Source organism: Schistocerca nitens, unplaced genomic scaffold, assembly GCF_023898315.1.
Source record: "Schistocerca nitens isolate TAMUIC-IGC-003100 unplaced genomic scaffold, iqSchNite1.1 HiC_scaffold_351, whole genome shotgun sequence".
Taxonomy (NCBI): Eukaryota; Metazoa; Arthropoda; class Insecta; order Orthoptera; family Acrididae; genus Schistocerca; species Schistocerca nitens.
The window spans coordinates 2,717,965-2,739,741 of record NW_026045885.1 but is presented as its reverse complement, the minus strand read 5'-3'; positions in this window follow the sequence as shown (position 1 = coordinate 2,739,741).

Below are 21,777 nucleotides of genomic sequence, written 5' to 3'. Positions count from 1 at the left end.
GCTTAGCATCGCCCACCCTCTTACAGAGAATACCACTCTTAACAACAAACTCATCCGACAGCTCTCCTGCCAACACACGTTGCTTAATCTGGGCCCAAACAGAGTCCTGATCCCGATGCTGAGCAACCTCCTCAAACAAGAGGGGAATTTCACCCGACACTCTACAATTAAGACTGTCTCCCTCTACCTGCTGGTTTCCCTTACTAGGTGTAGTTTCGGCGAACATCCGGCTGAGGACATCCGCAAGGATATTTTCAGAGCCTCTCACATGTTTAACTTTATACTGAAATACCGAAATACGTACCGCCCATCTGGCAACATGTCCAGTTTTACGCGACCTAGCCAACACCCAACTGCTTGTCCGTTTCTAATTGGAAAACCCGATGTTCAAGGTGGAAGCGGTACTTCTCCAACGCAAATAAAACGGCCAAAGCCTCGCACTCGTAGACAGAGTACCTAAGTTCGGCATCAGTTAACCGATGCGTAGGCTAGAGGCTGTATCTGCCTCTCAAACTCCTGGAGGAGAACAGCTGAAATACCGGCATTAAAAGCGTCAGTTTGAACAACAAACCGGGTACTCCAAGAACCGGAGGACTGGCTATTGCTCCTTAATGTGCTCAGAGACGGTTTCGTGGGCGGGTCCCCATTCAAAACGCGCGCCCTTCCGCCGTAACTGATTTAAGGGTGCCGCCAACTGAGTAAAATTGGGATCGAAACGCCTACATTAGTTCGCCATGCCTGTGTATTTAGCAATTCTTCGCTTATCAGTAGGTGAAGGCAAAGCCCGCAAGGCTTTAGTTCGCTCTTGGTCGATGCAAATACTCTGACCTGACACTATATGACCCAAGAAAGCTACCTGCTGCTTGGCTAGCGTCATCTTACTAGGCTTAACGGTCAACCCGGCTGCCTGTAACTTAAAAGAACTTGCTAGATATGCTCCAAATGGTCCTGAAACGAACAGATACAGATAGATAACTAAGTCGTCCAAATAGTTGTACGCACAGACTAAGTTCAAGTCGCCAAGGATATTATCCAGAAAACGAGTAAGCACAGCTGCACCAGTCGCTAGCCCAATAGGAACTCTGTTAAACTCAAACAAGTTCCAATCAGTACAAAACGCAGTAACATGTTTACATTCTTCAGCCAAGGGAATCTGATAATGGGCCTGATTCAAATCGAGGACCGTTAACCAATTAGCGCCAGCAAAGCAAGGACAACCCTAACGTTCAAACGGCGGTAGGCAACTACAGGTCTGAAATCGCGCCCTCATCTTTATGTACAAGAAATATTGGGGACGGATAAGCAGATGTAGAAGGCCTAATCACTTCTTGTTGGAGCATCTGACATATTTTAGACTTGAGTATCTTCACTTTAGGGGGTGAGAAGCGATATGGGAACTGCCTAACCGGAATATTGTCGCACAGATGGATATGATAATCAAGGGGGTGAGAAGCGATTTGGGAACTGCCTAACCGGAATGTTGTCACACAGATGGATATGATAATCAAGAACGTTAGTGTGGTGTCACCGCCAGACACCACACTTGCTAGGTGGTAGCCTTTAAATCGGTCGCGGTCCGTTAGTATACGTCAGACCCGCATGTCACCACTATAAGTGATTGCAGACCGAGTGTCGCCACACGGCAGGTCTAGAGAGACTTCCGAGCACTCGCCCCAGTTGTACAACCGACTTTGCTAGCGATGGTTCACCGACAAAATACGCTCTCATTTGCCGAGACGATAGTTCAGCATAGCCTTCAGCTACGTCATTTGCTACGACCTAGCAAGGCGCCGTTATCAGTTACTATTGATATTGAATCATGTACCGTCAAGACCGACGTTCACCATTAATGAATTAAAGTTAAGTATTCCACTAGCTACGTCCGTTTTTCTAAATTCTAATTTCCTTGTCCTGTTCCAGACCTCACGCCAGCCTGCGTGAGCTAAAACGCTCTCAGCCCCGAGATGGTCGCTGGATAGCTGAGTTGCTCCACAGTCGTCGTCATCATCGAACCTTGATGTCTTTGCTACATCCGTTGCATCAGGTTCCTGTGCAGCGGCGGACACCTGCTTTTGCTCCAGGCGACGTTGTCTACTATCGTCACTACCGAGGTTCACGGCGCTGGCTCGGAGGGCGCATTCTTCGCTGCCTCAGACGCGCTATGTATTTGTGTTTGGGGGCCTCTGGTGAGGTGCGCCGGCATCTCAACCAGCTGCGCCTCTGTCGTCGCATGGGATCTGCCGCTCCCCATCTGCTTTCAGCGACGGTGCCGTCTGGTCAGCGCCCTGGGGACCCATCTACTGGCTCGTCTCAGCCCCAGGTGTTACCGACGTTGCCTTCCATTTTGCCCCATGGCGACGCGCCGCCGCCACCGCCTGTTCTCCCGCCGGCGACGTCCGCAGTGGACGCGTCGCTGCAACAGCCGGGCGCCTCCCTGGGTCACGCGCCGCCGATCGCTTCCCGTGACCAGTTGTCCTCCGACATGGAACTCTTGCCCGCTCCGGACCATACGTCTCTTCGCCCGTCGGGTGCCCCGGCCCGATGGAGGTCGACCCTTCGGACCCTCCTGTTTCTCTGCGGGCGCATACACCGCATGTTGGCGTGCACCCTGGAGCAGGTTTTCAGGCGTTTCCTAGCTCCCCGCGGTCCGAATGGCAGGGTGTGGGTGGAACAGCTTCGCCTGTTGTTAGGCTCCCCACCTCGTCGCATACGTCAACATGGGGTCCTCCCCACGGCGGGCGGAATCCTTATGCCACCACCGTACGCCGATTTGCGGGGGAGGAATGTGGTGTCACCGCCAGACACCACACTTGCTAGGTGGTAGCCTTTAAATCGGCCGCGGTCCGTTAGTATACGTCGGACCCGCGTGTCGCCACTATCAGTGATTGCAGGCCGAGCGCCGCCACACGGCAGGTCTAGAGAGACTTCCTAGCACTCGCCCCACTTGTACCACAGACTATGCTAACGATGGTTCACTACCTACTTACGCTCTCATTTGCCGAGACGATAGTTTAGCATAGCCTTCAGCTACGTCATTTGCTACGACCTAGCAAGGCGCCATTATCAGTTACTATTGATATTGAATAATGTACCGTCAAGACCGACGTCCACCATTAATGGATTAAAGTTAAGTATTGCACTAGCTACGTCCGTTTTTCTAAATTCTAATTTCCTTGTACTGTTCCAGACCTCACGCCAGCCTGCGTGAGCTAAAACGCGTGCATTTCGGCCTGCTTCTAGTAACACAGTGTTGGCTCTCCTGCCAACCAAAACAGTTAGTAACACCCAAGTGACCACTCAGGAGCTGGGGAAAACTGTGCAACAAATCGCGTAACTTAGAAGCCTGATGGGGCAATAGATGGGCCAGATCATAGTCGTCAGCTGCAGCCTCAACGACCAAAGCGCCAACAGTTCGATGTACAATAGGTTTAGCGCATTCGCAAAGGCCAAACTTCTCCTCAGGAGCGAATGTAAAGGAAAAGGTGTGCCCGGAATAATCCAAGGCCAACCAGTGAGATCCCCTGCTATACCCGCAGCACAGGACAGATAGTTTAATTTGTGGAAAGGGGCCAAAATGAGTGGCTGTCAATTACACTCGAACGTACTACTTTATTCATTTGACAAACATTACAGGAATAAGAAAACATTAAAAACAGAGCAAGCCAAACATTAAATTTAGAACTTAACTCCCTGTTAAATGCGCCTTTCAATCTCACGCTTCAAGATCAAAACAACTAATTTAAAACCAGCTGAAGGCCAATCACTTAAGACTCAAAAATAAGAATTAGAATTTTAAAAGGCAGAAGGCCTCACTTGAAACATTTCTCTAAATTAGGCTGAAGGCCCAAACAATCTCACGCCTTAAGGCCAAAGCAACTTTAATTTAAAATCGGCTAGAAGCCATACAGAAGCAAACAACATGGATAAATAAGAAAAGGCAGCACATCAAACGGCGCTCAGAAGTTTCCAAAGGTCAACCTGGAATTCAAACACTAACGCTCGCTTAGGTGAGACAGGCAGTCGGCCCATCTCAATCTGATGGCAACCCAATTGACAGACAGTCAACGGTCCCAGGGACAGGATAACTTCCGCTCCAGCCGACCAGCACGCTATAGGGAGCTCAATGGAACAACGCAGAAGGTATCGGCACTCACAACGAATTACACATTCAGCTGTCAAACTACATACCATGCTGGACAGCCACAACACGACGAGAAAAATATTCTGCCTGCCAGGGCAGGTAACTGGAACGCTAACGGCCACAAGGCAGAAGATTTTGCTGGTGCACTTCAATTCCGAAATAATCAAATTAATTTAAACTCCACAGGAGGGCGGCTAGAATTTCGTCAACTTGAAAACACACGTTGTTGCTCACAGGAATGTCCCAACAGCCCACAACGAAATTCAAAGGACACATTGTGAACAGTTGGGGCTGGCTGGTAGATTAAGTAAAGACTAAACTTTCGTGTCCGGGATCGGTGAGCCACGGACCTCGTAGCAGTGGGAACAGCCCCTCACACTCCGACCGCGCGTGGACGCCGCCAGCAGGCCTAGCCAGACATGCGACACGGAGACTTCCTCGCTGCTCCATGCCAAACGAGCAACATCCCGCACACAGCACAGCCAGAAACGATAAGCACGAGTACAAGGGTGCAAATATCGATACACAATGCTGCTGCGACTCTCGGAGGAAGAGGATAACAGTATAATCGCGATAACTGCGGGAGACTAATCACAGAATAGCAACCAAGGTTTAATGAAAAGCATAACACGAGCCAGCCACGGCTCAGTAGCGAAGAATTGAGTGTACATATGAATAATGTCTAACTAAAACACCTCGCACGTTACACACTGATGATAGGATTCTGAGTGCGTAACATGCTGATGGCATTCCGTTTGCAAGTACCTTTGTGTGTTCACACCACTTCTACTGAGAATCAATATTCATTCCTAGAAATTTTACATTTGTTACACAGTCTATAGAGGTACCAGCTACATTTAATTTGACATTGTCTTTTCCCTCTTCAAACTGAAATTCATAGCATTAATTTTCTTTTCGTTCAATGTCACTTTATTGCTTATTGGCCAATCATAAACTTGCTTGAGAGTTTCATTTGCTTTCTCTGCAAGGAGTTCTCTTGTCATCTCAGTGACTAAAATATTGCTGTCATCAGGAAATAGAATTTTTTCACCATGAGGAACACTACTGGTAAACTCATTGATGTATATCAGGAATAGTATTGGTCCTAATATACTATCTTGCAGAACACCTATATTGATGTATTTTGGTTCTGATAGGTGTTTTACTAAATGTTTAGATCCATCTGAAGTATGTGTTATCTCTACTCTCTGTACCCTGTATGCTAGATACGATCGAAACCAGTCATTAGCTACCCTTCTCATTACTAATACTTCTAATTTATTTAAGCGAATCCTATGGCCTTAGAAAGATCCAAAAATATGCCTGTGACACTCTCATCCTTATCGAGAGCATCAAGTACATCGTTTGTGAATTCTACTATGACTGACTCTGTATTTTTGCCACTTTGGAAACCAAAATGATTCGCTTAAAAGATTGTATTTATTGAGGTAATTCATTAATCTGCCTTTCATAATTGTTTCTATTATTTTTGAGAATGCTGGCAGCAGGAAAATGGGATGGTAGTTTTCTATGTCTTCTGCGTTACCTTTCTTAAGCAAACGTACAACTCTTGCCCGTTTTAACTGCTCTGGAAATGTCCCTGATGTGAAGGATTAGCCGGCCGGTGTGGCAGAGCGGTTCTAGGCGCTTCAGTGTGGAACCGCGCGACCGTTACGGTCGCAGGATCGAATCCTGCCCCGGGCATGGATGTATGTGATGTCGTTAGGTTAGTTACGTTTAAGTAGTTCTAAGGTCTAGGGGACTGGTGACCTCAGATGTTAAATCCCATAGTGCTCAGAGCCATTTGAACCAGAGCCATTTCTGAAGGTTTCATTTCTTATATTTGTTACGGGGCCTTGTATAATACCTATGCATTGTTTCAGTATACACATCGGTACTTCATCTAAACCTACTAACTTTTATTTTTTAGTTTTTGATCATTTTTATTGACTGCATTCTCTTAGGTTGGAAGTAACATCATTGTACATTGTTATAGGAATTATATTTGTTTAGGGGCATATTTGCTGTAACTTCTCTGCAATACTTGAAAAATGCCCGTTTACATAGTTTGCTAAGTGTTGTGGATCATTTATTACCTTATCCCCCTCCACTAGCAATATGTTATTCTGTGTTTGTTTGCCTCTTCCCGTTTTCTTTTTTATAACATCCGAGACTGCTTTTCTTTTATTCTCTACATTATATATTATTTTGTCATTATATGAATTTTTGCAGTAATCAGCACCCTCCTATAGATCTCTTTGTATCTATGATAGAAAATTAAGAATTCTGGATCATCGCTACTCTTTTCCATGAAACTGTTAGCTGTAAACTGCGCGAGAGACTGTTAGCTACATCACGATTTCTAGGCATTGGCATAATTTGTGAAGACCTCAAATTCGGCGTAATGGATCCCCACAATTATTATCTAAAATGTTTCTTGAAACCTGCAAAGTGATTCATAGCTTCCTGAGGAAATATGTCATGATAAAGCAAAGACAAAACAAATAAAATAAATTATGTTCATGTAAACTTAATGAATTAATGTATGTGTGGTCCGACGCGCCCGACTTCCCGACAATGAAAGTTAGTCGGTCGGTCGGTCAAAGCACGGACACACGTCCAATTTGTCGGTTGGTCGATCAGTCGGCTGGTGCAAGCGAGGCACCACGAGAGGCGGTACTCTAGAGTCACGTGATCTTGCTGACTGCTGCGAAGGACGAAACGAACGGCTGTACGTTATTCCGCTGCCTGCTACACTTGTTGTCGGAGTGCTATACTAATTGCTCGAGTTTCTTTCTGCGTTTCCAGTTTTTCCATTTGTTCCTATAGTTTTCCTGTTGTTTGAGGTTTTCCTGTTATTTCAGTAGTTTTTGGTTTCCTGTTGTTCCACTAGTTTTTCAAATTTTCGTATTATTCCAGTAGTTTTTGAAGTTTTTCTATTATTCCAGTAGTTTTTGAAGTTTTTCTATTATTCCAGTAGTTTTTGAAGTTCTTCTATTATTTCAGTAATTTTTGAAGTTTCCCGGTTCAGTAGTTTTTCAAGTTTCCTGGTTGAGTAGTTTCTCCAAGGTTTTCCAAACGTTTTCCTGTTTCCAAAGTTTTCCGAGCTTTTCCAGTCAACTACCACAGTAAGTGAAGTCGTTTATATTTCCTGCGTATTGTATTTTGCAGTGCTGTTAAGTCCATCAAATAAGGCAACTTCTTAGCTTCACTGAAAACAGCAGTGTCCACGTATTAGTTCTTATAAACATGTGATGCTTACTGATTAAAACTTTCCTCTGAGACAATGTGCATAATAGCACGCTCATTGCGACTATTTTGGCAGTAAATATAAAACGAGCTACATTTTACGGTATGTGCCTATTTACATTCGATTGATGGTTGATTTTTTCATTTTAATCAGAAGTGGCTGTGCTGTTTATTTTTTGCATCAGAGGTTTTATTTCCGTTATTCGACAGAAGGTGTTTTACCCATCTGACTCGGAAAGCCCGTGTGGTGAAGACTGAAGGAAAGTTTTGAAACCGACCAAAGTAACAAATGTTCTCAGCATTTTCGGGATGAGCACAGACAACGGACGTAAATTTAGTTAAGGAAATTCACGAGCAGGTCATTGCTTGTTGCAGTGGGCGAAGACATTTTCTGCGATAAGCTTCCAACAATTGTTTCTACCGATAGCAAACGATTTTTTAAAGGTAGTAGGAATGTGAGCGCTGATAGTGTGTTTGTGTTGTGTTTTAGGGAATGTTTTTGGTTTAGTTTGCATGTGTGGCGTGTTTATATGTGGCGTATTGTTGCGGTCGGTGGCTCTCTCTGGTGGTGTGTTTATGGGTAGCGTGTTACTTGGCGTATGAGGTTAATTTCCGTGGTAGCATTGCACGTGTGTGGTATCGTTGGTGACTGCTTTCAGTGTAATATTTTTAGTGAGTTAACGATTTTGGTTTTGTTATGTCTACGTCATTGTATTTTTTTCTGTTCGTCGTGTGTGAATTTTGGTAAAGTGCTTTGTTCATGTCTTTGGTAGTTATGGATATGATGGGGGACAGTGCGTTGTCTGTCGTCGTCGACAGAAGCGTCCGATCCCACACGTCGGCTTTGACCCGAGACGTAAGGGTGTTGTCGTGTGTGACGTCATGACGGCGCGGAGTTTGGTTTGAGTGTGGCTGTCTCCAGTTCTGTTTTATCTTATTTTATTTACTTTTCTGATCTGTTCGTTCTATCTCGTGACATTTTTAAAATTTAAAAACACTTATTACTTATGTTAATTATGTTTCCTCCAATTTCTGTTTTAGTTTATTATATTTATCTTTCTGATCTGTTCGTTCTATCCCGTGAGATTTATTTTTAAAAAAGACACACTAATCAGCTACTGAAGCATCTTTACCTTCAATGGGTTGCAGGGGTTACGACCCCTGGGGAGGTGGGTGGGTATTCATGGATGGCTTTCACTTACACGTTGTAGCTACGCAAGGCGTCTAAATTTGTTTATATTTAGTTTGCCCCCCACCCAAAACACACCATTTCCCGCGCTTGTCCCGTTAGTGTCATTAGGCTTCTTGTGGAAAGTGTGTGTGTGTGTGTGTGTGTGTTTGTTTCCGCCATATTTGTGACGTCATGGGTCAAAGCAGACGGGCGGGATCGGACGCTTCCGTATTTCCTAAAATTTCTACAGCTTTTCGGCTTGTTGGCTGAAGTCGTGAAGTGTTCAGTGTGTCGTGAAGAAATGAGGCTTACTAAACTTCCGGCTTCTCGGACCAGGGATGGCTATATGCAGAGATGTCGTAAGGATAACCTATGGCGCTCCATTAGACGAGGTTCCTGGTTCGAGAAGTCTAGGTTGGCCATGCGAGAAATAGTGTTTATGACGTATCATTTTTTTTATAAATCCTCTCACAGTTTCTGTGCGCATGAGGTGAGTGTGAGACAACGGTGCTTAATTGGTATTATTGTTGTGAGGTATGTTCTGAATGTATTAAGTATGGGGGTAGGTTGGGTGGACTGGGTGTTGTTGTGGAGATTGATGAGTCGCAGATTGGGAAGAGAAAGTGTGGGAGGGGTAAGTGTTTGGTTGGTTTATGGTTGGGGGGGGGGAGGGGAGGAGGAGGTGGTGTGGTATCAGGGGGGTTTCAGAATGTGTATTTAGGGTTCTGGAGGGCGAGACAAAAAGCGAATTAGTGGGATTGAAGGAGGATTTTATTGAAGAGGGTACCACTATAGTTTGACCAATTTTCTTATAGGTGGTTGGGTCAGCAAGTGTACAATCACTTAGTACTGAACCACATTGTTGAGTTTAAGAATGATGAGATGGGGGCCTGTACGAGTGCTATAGAGGGGTTTTGGGTGGCAGTTAAGTCAGTAATGAGGAGGGGAAGAGGCGCTCTTCTAACCTTCAGTCTCATCTGGTGGAAGAGCATCCATGAGGGCTACTGTATGTTTAGGGTTTTTTAAGGGCGTTAGTGGGATGTATAGGGTTAGTTAGGTGTTGGGTGGGGCGTTGGTGGCTGCGGCTTGGGTTAGGGGGATGTCTTTAGTTGTTGAAGTTTGTAGAGGGATTTTGGGGTGGTGGTTTTTTATTTTATGTAGAGGATTTTTTGTTACGGTGGTGATAGTGCTTTTTTGGTTTTTCTTGGTTTATGCGTCTTTTATTTTTTGGGGGAGGGTGGTTATTTTGTTGGTTTGTATTGATTTGGTATTTTACTTTGCTGCTGACTTACATGACTTCGGCGAAGTGTTTGATAGCAAGCTGTGGTTGTGGCTATGGCTGGTTTGGTATCGTTAGTTGTTGTTGACCTATATAGGTCAAGGGAAGTGTTAGATTCCAACTTCGGTTTTACAGATTTTTGTGGTAGGATTTAAGGGGGGTGGGTGGTGGTTTTGAGATTTATAGCTTGATTACTAGACATCGATCCAGTTCTATAAATACTACTTTCGGTTTCGTTTGACATCCAGTATAGAGCAGTACTAACTACTGTATGAACAGGAAATAACCACTCACTTTTAAATTAATAGTATTTTTCGGAAGTGCAGATAAACAGCGATAAATGTTTGCAAAAGTTGTGGTGTAAGTAGGACAGATATTATTCCATTGATTACATGACGCGTTATCGCGAGAGACATCGGCCTGTTAACGATTATCGGATGCCAACTATCCATACGGATTCTCATGGTTTTCCATATTGCGATCGACGATTGGCCTCTTGATTGAGTTAATTGTCATGTAGTTTGTTGGATTTGCTCTAATAAGTTGTTAATCATCGTCATTAAGATTTTTCTGTACACCGAAAAACGAATGTGCCTCTAGAACATATCGGGGTTATGATTTTTTTACCATTTTAAATCTCTATGAAGGCCTAAACAACGTGAAGACTGGCTTAGAAATGCAGTTGGCGAATAAACCACATCCAATACAGAAATTTGTATCTGGCATAGCGACTTCAAAAGAGATCATCCGTACAGATTCTCGTGGTTTTCCATATGGTGGTTGACGATTGGCCTCTACGTTATGTGAATTCATGTACTTGGATTGACACACCTATATATGGAGATTTGTCCGTTGATCATAAGGTAGTAGTTCATGCATTTGTGATCGGTTATATCTACTATGGACTTCACTATGTGGTCAATTCGGTAGAGAATTCTCTTTCCATTGTCACACTCCATACTTGACACATTATCGCCTTTCGCTGTGAAGTCAGTTTCATCCAAATCACTTACGAGGCCTTGCGTCCAGAATAATTCTTCTTTCCACTCTTATGCTTGTTCCCGTAATCAGTGTATAGCTTATATTTTAAGTAGTAATTTTATACAAGAACTGCTGTATATGGATAAGCGAAACGAATGAGTACCCATGGTGTGATGGTGATATTGGTTGTTAGACTTTCCTCCGTCCTAATAAGTAGTGATTAAGCATGTCATTGAGTGTAATTAACCTAATCAACCTTTCACTAGATCACATTTACAATAAGAGTGTTATACGCTGTATATTTTACAAGTGTGACGAATTGTTGACTGTCAATACCTAGTTACTACTTTTGGAGTATTGCTATCAACTTGATCGTTCTATTGATCATGTAAGCATAATAGAATTACACTACTTGTGACCGAGATTACTGCCGTCGATAAGACAAAGACGTTGAAATAAGGTTGTTCAGCGGCATGTTAACTTAAATTTTTCATTTGAATGAGTAGGTTTTAGATTGATTAGTATGTATTTTACACCAGACTACGTTTTATTAACTAGTTTTGCGGTTTCTTATTTGTTTTGCGACGCTATGATTGACGTTGTTTAAGTAACTTGGTTCACTGTCACTTTAGTGTGATGACAATGCAGTATTATGCAAACATAACACTATTTCTACCTTTCGCTCCCTTTACTACTGTTTAATAATGAATCTTACCCTACATATGTCTGATTAGCAATGTATATTCTTTCTAACACAGTTTATTATCCGTAAGCATTACGGCTTGTCACAAGTTTTTTTTATATGTACTCCCATTTCGTTTAATGCTTGACATTGATCTGTAATAAAACGATTATATATATATATATATATATATATATATATATATATATATATATATATATATATATATATATATATATATATATAATGTAGAAATAGACAATATTTGCTTCATAAAAAAGGGACAATGATAAATAGTGGATTAACGTGGTTATAACTGTAAAATATTCGTAAGTGGGAAAAGGGCTAACATTTGCGACACTATTCGCTTTGGGTTTAATAGAGGGGATGAAGGCAGCAGAGACAGCTCTGAATATGTCGTGTGTGGGACGAGTGCCTTTGGGCAAAACATTGCAGAAAACGTTTTCTTCCTTAAGAACGATCGTATTGGCATGATTTTCCACAGATTCGAGTCGGGAATAGGATTACTCCATGCTCAAATTCAAAGCAACAAAAATTAAACTGTGATTACTACTGCGTTAATACTTCTACGCAAGGTATGATTCCGTTGCGTCAACTTCTTAAGAAGAAATTAATGTGAGTCGAAATGCTGGATCAAAGCTCAGTGGTAACACACTTAGCATCAGTGCTACGCACTAGGAGCTCCTTTCCCAGAGGCGTCTCCATTGCAGTGTGTATGCCAACAACTGAGACACCTTTTGGTATGAGCGTAAGACAAAAGGAGACAGAATTGCATCACTTGTTGCTACACTAAGACGCACTAATTTCAAAACCAAAACTATCCGGCAAGTTGTTTGGGAAATCATACCTCACCAAATTCTGGTTTTATGCTCTCAGATGATTACCTTCCCCACTCCTTACCAAACAACCGTTAAGAAAATTCGTTTCCAGACTAAAATGCACTTCAGACGTGGTTTGACATCTTTAACGTAGAGCCAGTAGGTTGCTACAGGTATGGAGTCGATAAACTACTTGAGCATTGTCCGACTGTTTGAGATAATGAGAATATATTTTTGGTGAGTGATGTTTGTTGTGTTTAGTAAATTAATGGGAACTTCTGTTAAAATACGCATTGCCCTAGTACAAATGAAATAACACTTGCTGCAATAACACTATCACGAAAGTCTGTTTTAATGAAATATGAAGTATCTGTAACACATCCATAACTATATCAACATGAATTAGTGAGATATTATTCACTTTGGACCTCGAAACTGTCTGTTTACGTACTGTTGTGTGTCACTCTCTGTGGCATGGAAATGTGGAGTTTTGTAAATAAAACTGTGTATTCACAAAAACCAAAGTGAAGTCGACAGAACCAGATTGAGGCATTAACAGTTGCCCCCAAGCTGTGAGATACTGGAAGTAGGGCGAAAATATTTAAAGTTTTCTTAAGATATCCATACTGCTTTTCGATCTGGCTCCTTGTTGCTGTGTAGCATAACAGTTAGAAATATGGTCTTCAGCAAGAATGGAACCGCGAGTCGACACGACCTTCACTTGTCAGGCGATGACGTCATTCCTGAGCTACTGAAAAGCTGTATTGTTAGTCTCTTATTGTCCCAGTGATGGCTAGGACAAGTAAATTGCGATGTGAAAGATGAGATTAGTTGAAATTTCCACGTGGAATACCCTTCCTGGATTCAAACCCACATCTTGATAACCTCACTTTAAGCGAAAAATCACAAAGATTAAGTGGTAAGACACATGAGTTAAAGTGAATTTACCAGTACAGTTGTGCGATAACCAGAAAGTAACCTGTCGGTCACAGTTGCTAAACGTATTATATGTTGTTGCCAAGATTCAATTATACTTCCAGCAGGAATTACACCAGCCGATGTGTGCCTCAGAAGTGGTAACAGCCTCAGCCTCAAAGATGTGGCTGAGAGTTGGAATACTGAAAGTACGTATCCCTGAGGTTTAAATGCCACTTCTGTAAGTTGCTTTAGTAACCGGAACGTATTTACTTACAATACTTCCAAGGGAACCTCCCTATCGCAACGCCCTCAGATTTAGTTATAAGTTGGCACAGTGGATAGGCCTTGAAAAACTGAACACAGATCAATCGAGAAAACAGGAAGAAGTTGTATGGAACTACGAAAAAATTAGTAAAATATACAAACTGAGTACTCCATGCGAAGATAGGCAACATCAAGGACACTCGGAGTCAAGGAGCGCCGTGGTCCCGTGGTTAGCGAGAGTAGCTACGGAACGAGGTGTCCTAGGTTCAAGTCTTCCCTCGAGTGAAAAGTTTAATTTTTTATTTTCAGTTTATGTGGAACTCTTATGTTTTCATCACTTTTTTGGGAGTGATTATCACATCCACAAGAAAACCTAAATCGGGCAAGGTAGAAGCATCTTTTTACCCATTCGCCAAGTGTACAAGTTAGGTGGGTCGATAACCTATTCCTGTCACGTGACGCACATGCCGTCACCAGTGTCGTATAGAATATATCAGACGTGTTTTCCCGTGGAGGAATCGGTTGACCTATGACCTTGTGATCAAATGTTTTCGGTTCCCATTGGAGAGGCACGTCCTTTCGTCTACTAATCGCACGGTTTTGCGGTGCGGTCGCAAAACACACTCTAAACTTATTGCAGTGAACAGAAACGTCAGTGAACGAACGGACAGATCATAACTTTGGGAAAATAAAGTAATATTTTCAGTCGAGGGAAGACTTGAACCAAGGACCTCTCGTTCTGCAGCTACTCACGCTAACCACGGGACCACGACGCCCCTGAGCTCACATTTTCCTTGATGTTGCCTATCTTGTGCATGGACTACTCAGTTTGTATATTTTACTAATTTTTTCATTTTTCCACACAACTTCTTCCTATTTTCTCGATTGATGTGTGTGCAGTTTTTCAAGGCCTATCCACTGTGCCAACTTATAACTAAATCTGAGCGGGGTGCGATGGCGAGGTTCCCTTGTTAGGTGCACAAACTGCAAATTAAATGCAATAAGCAAAAAACTGTAACAATTATTTCATGTTTTATGTCATAACACTGAAAGATCATTCACCAACGAGATAACGTTTTGGGGGCGTTCCAGTGGCTTTTCTGTAAATTTTATGAATAGGCAACACGTCTTGATCATTGCACACGTTCAAATATTTTCTTAGAACTCGGTCATTTGCGCTGTCTCCAAAACAGAGGAACGCGGTGCACGAAACCAGGCGCCGTGTCCCAAAAACTACCTCCAAAATGAGTGGAGAAAAATGAATCGGCTAAAGTGACAAGAGAAGCAGTTGTCACCAGTACGTAGAACAAGGAACGCAACATTGACGGAAACGTCTGGAATACGGCGTTCTGAAGCAAAACAGTCATTCCGTCTAGAAATACTGAAAGAACGAAAACACATACTCACAAATACAATATTAGCATTTTTTATGCTCCGTAAAAAGCGAAAAGCGCCTGTTTTGAAGAGCTTTTCAACGTGAAGTACGCTTAAGACAGAGAACTCGAAATAACTGGTTCACACAGCCGAGCTTGGTGCCGGGATTCTATGTAGCGTTTGCGCAATGCGTTATTAATTCATGCAGTCGTCTGAGAGACGGCCTCGTGGTACTGTAGTATTCATGTGACAATTGGCGAATTGTAACGCGACGGCGTAGATGGACAGACGGTTGTAGACTTTGCTGTCACTGTCCCAAGAAATTATGTTTTTAACGCGTACCCTCTTAATTTTTGTTGGATGTCAAAACAGCTGTAAATAAAGTCCCAGAAACCTTGGAAGTCGGCAACCCGTGTCGAGTGGTAGACGAAACGTGTCAGGTTGCCAGTATTTGCAAAGGCGGGCACGCGCTTCAGTGTCGATGTGTCTGTAAGATTGCTAGTAGTATCGTTGTTAGTCAGTGAATGTCACAGGAATACGACATTTGACCTTTTCCTGGAAACTGCGTTAAATGCTTGTCTTTTTACGCTCCCACCATGCTTACTTTCCTCTCGAATTTCAGTATTTATGATAACGGAAGTGGAATTCAAATATTTTGAAAACATCCTAAAACGCTCCATTAGTCACGTGACGCCCCTGACGTCACTGGCTAGCTCGATGCACCGGCGGCCGTCATGTTAATTCAGAGAGAGGTTTTGATTTGGAAAATAGATTTCAAATGGTGTGTAGTACCATAATGTACAAATATATTTATGGAAACTCCTGAAATGTTTCGGAGAGTTTACTAACTCACTTAAAAATGTGTAGAAGCGTGAAGTCAGCATTAACTTGCCTTGGAGATATGCTCTTCCTCTGTTAGAACGAAGGATGGCGACATTCAACGAAATTAAACTTCTAGCGAAAATTATCGTTTTACCCACCTATATCTCGAGTATTCGGTATCTTACTTGCTAGGGCGGTAGACCGTCGAATTTTATAAGGTGGTGTCCTTGGATCGCTGGTTCAAATCTGGCCTGGACGAACGTTTTAATTCGTAAGAAAATTCGGCTCTCATACGGAAACAAAACCACTATTACAAAACGTCCCCATAGTGATCACAAACAGAATTTTTTTTTTGTTACTATTCAGATGCGCTTACATTTGCAAGCGCTGTTCACACGTTACGCTAAAATAGATTTTTTTCTAGTGAATGGGACCACACACATTTTCCTTTACTAGAAACCGTTTTTATTTTCGTACTGTCCAGTTAGGATCCTGATGGTTCAAACTTTTGCAGTTCCGTCATTTTACGTAAAGAAGTAGTAAGCCCGCTTCAGACGCTAACGTTAGAGTACCCTCACAAACGCTGCAGCCGTTACATTTGTCACCTTCATGTTGTACACGCTTTATATCCCTCCGTAGAACCTCATCGTCCTACACCTCGTTGCGCTGTGGGCGTATGGTAATATCTTCACTACTAGCAATGCTTTCCAAAAAAAGCGAATTATTGGTCCGCAAAGTACACTACTGTCCATTAACATTGCTACAGCAAGAAGTAGTGCAGATGATAAATCGGTATTCATTGGACAAATATATTATACTAGAACTGACATGAGATTACATTTTCACGCACTTTGGGTGCATAGATCCTGAGAAATCAGTACCCAGAACAACCACCTTTGGCCGTAATAACGACCTTGATACGCCTGGGCATTTAGTCAAACAGAGCTTGGTGAGAGATATGGAGAATGTGCTGGCCAGAGCAGCAGTCTAACATTTTCTGTATCCAGAAGGGCTCGTACAGGACCTAAAACATGCGGTCGTGCATTATCCTACTGAAATGTAGGGTTTCGCAGGGATCGAATGAAGGGTAGATCCACGGGTCGTAACACATCTGAAATATAACGTCAACTGTTCAAAGTGCCGTCAATGCGAACAAGAGGTGACCGAGACGTGTAACCAATGGCACCCCATACCATCACGCCGGGTGATACGCCAGTATGGCGATGACGAATACACGCTTCCAATGTGCGTTCACCGCCATGTCGCCAAACACGGATGCGACCATCACGATGCTGTAAACAGAACCTGGATTCATCAGAAAAAATGACGTTTTGCCATTCGTGCACCTAGGCTCGTCGAATACACCATCGCAGGCGCTCCTGTCTGTGATGCAGCCTCAAGGGTAACAGCAGGCATGGTCTCCGAGCTGATAGTCCATGCTGCTGCAAACGTCGTCGAACTGTTCGTGGAGATGGTTGTTGTCTTGCAAACGTCCCCATCTGTTGACTCAGGGATTGAGACGTGGCTGCACCATCCTTTACTGCCATGCGTATAAGGTGCCTGTCATCTCGACTGCTAGTGATACGAGGCCATTGAGATCCAGCACGGCGTTCCGTATTACCCTCATGAACCCACCGATTCCATATTCTGCTAACAGTCAATGGATCTCGACCAACGCGAGCAGCAATGTCGCGTTACGATAAACCGCAATCGCGATAGACAACAATCCGACTTTTATGAAAGTCGGAAACGTGATGATACGCTTTTCTCCGCCTTATACGAGGCATCACAACGACGTTTCACCAGGCAACGCCGGTCAATTGCTGTTTGTGTACGAGAAATCGGTTGGAAACTTCCCTCATGTCAGCACGTTGTAGGTGTCACCACAGGCGCCAACCTTGTGTGAATGCTCTGAAAAGCTAATCGTTTGCACCTTCCTGGGGGCGTTTTCCACCATGCACTAAGCAGTGTCGCTTTCTGTGTCGACTATGAAAATGGACTTCTTTGTACAGTACGCTCCTGTCTGTGATGCAGCCTCAGCACAACATCCGTTGTGGTGGGGCCGCCATGTACTTTGCTGGTTGTAGCCCACTGACCACACAGGGATTGCTCTGTTGATGCCTGTGCCGTAAACACCCCGCATATGCCAAGAGGTAGATGCCCACCCCCTGGGACATCGGGACTCCGTTCAATGGTCATCCTGCCAGGTAGCCTTTGCTGTGACTAGGTGGCGTCCATGGAAGGGCCCCTGGTTGGGGTGTGTGTGTGTGTGTGTGTGTGTGTGTGTGTGTGTGTGTGTGTGTGTGTGTGTGTGTGTGTGTGTGTGTGTGTGTGTGTGTGTGTGTGTGTGTGTGTGTGTGTGTGTCATCAGGGTGGATGACACATGATGAAGCGTAGACCATCTCTTACTGGTGGTGAAACACCAGCAGTCTCTAAGCATTCAAGAGCTCAAATCAGTGCACGGAAGTGTAAACCAAAATCGTTCCCTACCCTGGCCACACCATGCAAGTAATATCAGGCTAAGGATGGCAGTGGATCTTATTTGCCCCAGTACCTTGTATGTTCAAAAGCTGATAAGGAATCCTTCACAACAATGAATCCTCAGTTTTTTGTTGAGCATTAAGGACAAGTTCGGGGAGGTAAAAGCTTGTACAAAATGAGATCATGGTCAGTCTTGATCAAAACAGAATCCTCTGCCTAGTCACGGACGTTACTCGCTTGTGACAAGCTGGGAGACTTTTCTGTAACCATCACGCCTCATAAGAGCTTAAATATGGTCCAGGGTATCATATTTCACAGGGACCGTCATTTGCAGCCTGACGATCAGTTGCACGATAGTTTAGTGTGTAGAGGTGTTCATTTCGTCCGGCATATCCACCGCGGTCAGAGGGATAATCAGGTAGCCACCAGTGCCGTCATCTTGGCCTTCGAGGGTGATAAATTGCCCGAGAAGGACAAGGTGATGGTCTACCACTGTGATGTAAATCCCTATATCCCTCCCCCGATGCTGTGCTTCGTGCTGGAAGTTCGGCCATACGACTTCCTGCTGTATTATGTCGAGATTGTGGATGCCCATCACCTTCCAATACTAAATGTGCCCTGGCTCCCATATGTGTCAACTGCGGAGGGCCTTGCTCGCCAGACTGCAGGATTCTCCAGAACCATGGACCAACTGACCAACACTGAGGCTAAGAGAAAATTAGAACACCTGCATCATGTACGTATGACATCGTCTTACGGCGCCACTACTACAGTTCTGGCACCATCAGCTATGCCAACCCCAGTCACCTCAGAGCTTGAAACTACACCTGCTCGTTTGATGGTTGGGGCATTTTCCTCCCAGTTTCTCCTGCACCACCTACTTCAGGAGCACCCCCTCCCCTACTATCAGGGGGGACATGTCCCCACTGTCATGCCAGCGAAGTGTAAGTAGTCTTCTTCGGCTTCTCTCGCCAGGAAGGGGTTCCTTGTTTCTGCTAGTGGGAAAGATGACACACACCAGTGGCTGAAGAGCTCAAAAGCAGCTGGTCGCAGTGCTTCATGATCATCCTCAGTCCCTGAGACTCAGCCAGTGAAGTCCACCCAGCCAGAGAAACCCAAGGAGCAGGGAGAGAAATCCAAAAAGGAAACCCCTATGACCAAGGAAATTGCGGTGGCAGTCACACCACCGCTACCCACAAGCTCTGCGTCTGAGGGTGGGGTGGAGATTTTTTCGTCCGCTGAGGACCTAGATCTCGCCAGACCCTCAGACACAATGGATATATACTGCTCGGGCAAATAAATCGGTGGCAGCATGTAACTTGAGGTGTGAACTGCCTCATTGAATGTTCCATGCCTTCCCACTCTCACGATGACATCATCCTCCAGTGGAATGGCTGCGCTTTTTTCCACCACCTGGCTGAGCTATGGCAACTGTTGAGCTTACCCCCTGCGGGTCCGGGGATTAGAATAGGCCCGAGGTATTCCTGCCTGTCGTAAGAGGCGACTAAAAGGAGACCATCCCCCTCACGGGGGTAGTTAGCGCCTGCGTCCGGAGACGGACGGTTTCCCGACCTATAATCGTGGTCTTTTTGGTTTTTCACTTCTCGTTTCTTCATTCCTTTTGTTGGTTCCTTTCTTTGCTCTTCTCCACTTCACTGTCTTCCTTACTCTTTCCCTTGACTTCTCCTTGCCTTCTCATTGCCTTTTTCTCCTTGCCTTCTCATTGCCTTTTTCTCCTTGCCTTCTCATTGCCTTCTTCTCCTTGCCTTCTCCTTGCCTCCTTCTCCTTGCCTCCTTCTCCTTGCCTCCTTCTCCTTGCTTTCTCATTGCCTTCTTCTCCTCGCCTTCTCTGGTCTCCGCCTCGGCGTTTGAGACAGTCTGTCCTCTTTCTCCCTCTCTCTTCTTTTTCCTCTTCTTCCTTCCTCCCTGTGCGTGTCTGAAGGCCGACCCACGCGTTCGCACGCGTAGCCAGTGACGGGGTAACGCGTAAGTCCCCGCCCTGGGTAGACATGTAAGGCACGCGCGTACCCCCTGGTAAAGGCCAGGCCCGGGGAGGGGTGATTGCCTGAGCTGATACCTTCTGACCATGCCGATTGGTCCCTCCGTCTGTTTCTCGGGAGGTGTGACCTGAGGTGTAAACATTCACCTAAGGCGGGAGTGCCCTCTGAGAGGGTCCCCACAAGGAAGGAGCGCGCCATCGGAGACGCTGGCAATCATGGGGGATTCCTCCGCAATGGATTCTACTCCATCGCTTTCGACTTCGACCCACAAACGGAAACGTGACCAGCCAACAGTGACAAAAATACTACCGCCTGCCCCACAGTTCCTCGTCGTTTCTCGATCTGAGGAAGGAAAGGATTTTTCCTCTGTCAACCCTTTCGTTATCCAGAAGGGCGTCGATGCCATAGCTGGATCTGTCAAATCTTGTACCAGATTGCGTAACGGTACCCTATTACTCGAAACTGAGAGCGCCTTTCAGGCACAAAAACTGCTTCGGGCCACACTCCTTTACACATTCCCTGTCCGGGTGGAGGCTCACCGAACTTTGAATTCGTCTCGTGGTGTGGTCTATACTAGATCCCTCGACGGCTTGACTGACGAGGAGATTCAATCTTTCCTCGCTGAGCAGGGCGTGACGGCTGTCCATAGGGTCATGAAAAAGGTCAACAATGACCTTGTACCGACCCGGACACTTTTCTTAACCTTCGATAGTGTTAAGCTGCCATCGTGCATCAAGGCGGGCTACGAGGTCATTTCAGTTCGCCCCTATGTCCCGACACCTACGCGCTGCTACCAGTGTCAGCGTTTCAATCACACTCGACAGTCTTGTTCCAATGCGGCTAAATGTGTCACTTGTGGCAGGGATGCCCATGAGGGTGACTGTCCACCTCCGTCTCCTCGTTGTGTGAACTGTCAGGGTGACCATGCCGCATCCTCCCGCGACTGTCCTGTCTATAAGGAAGAACGCTGTATCCAGGAAATTCGAGTCAAAGAGAAAGTGTCCACCTCGGCTGCTCGCAAGCTATTGGCTAGTAGGAAGCCCACGCTGCTCCCAGCGGGGAAATACAGCACTGTCCTCGCCTCTCCTCGGACTACCCGGGAGGTAGCAACCCAGACATGCGATCTGACCTTCAGCACCACGGTCGTCCGTTCGGCCAGTGCTAAGATCGCGCGGTCGACGTCTCCTCTTCCTCCCATCACCCCACAGACACCAGCCACTTCCTCAGCTTCTGCTCAGTCGAAGACCCCGAAGTCAGATGCACGGGCCTTCAAGAAGGAACCATCCCGTGCAGACTTCCTCCGTTCCTCGACCTCCCAGCCTTCGACCGGTACTTCCACCAAACGTCCTTCTAAAAAGGCGCATAGGAAGCACAGTTCTCCTTCTCCGCCGCGGCGCCTTTCTTCTCCTGCGCCACCCAGCGGTTGCCGCCCCAGGCCGTCATCCGTTTCGCCTGGCCGCACCGCTGGTCGCCGAACATCTGGCCGTTCACCAGCGGAGGAAGCTCCCCCTCCCGGCCACACTCCTGAGATGGCCGATGACCCTATAGACCCCATGGACGATGACTGTCTGCCTCC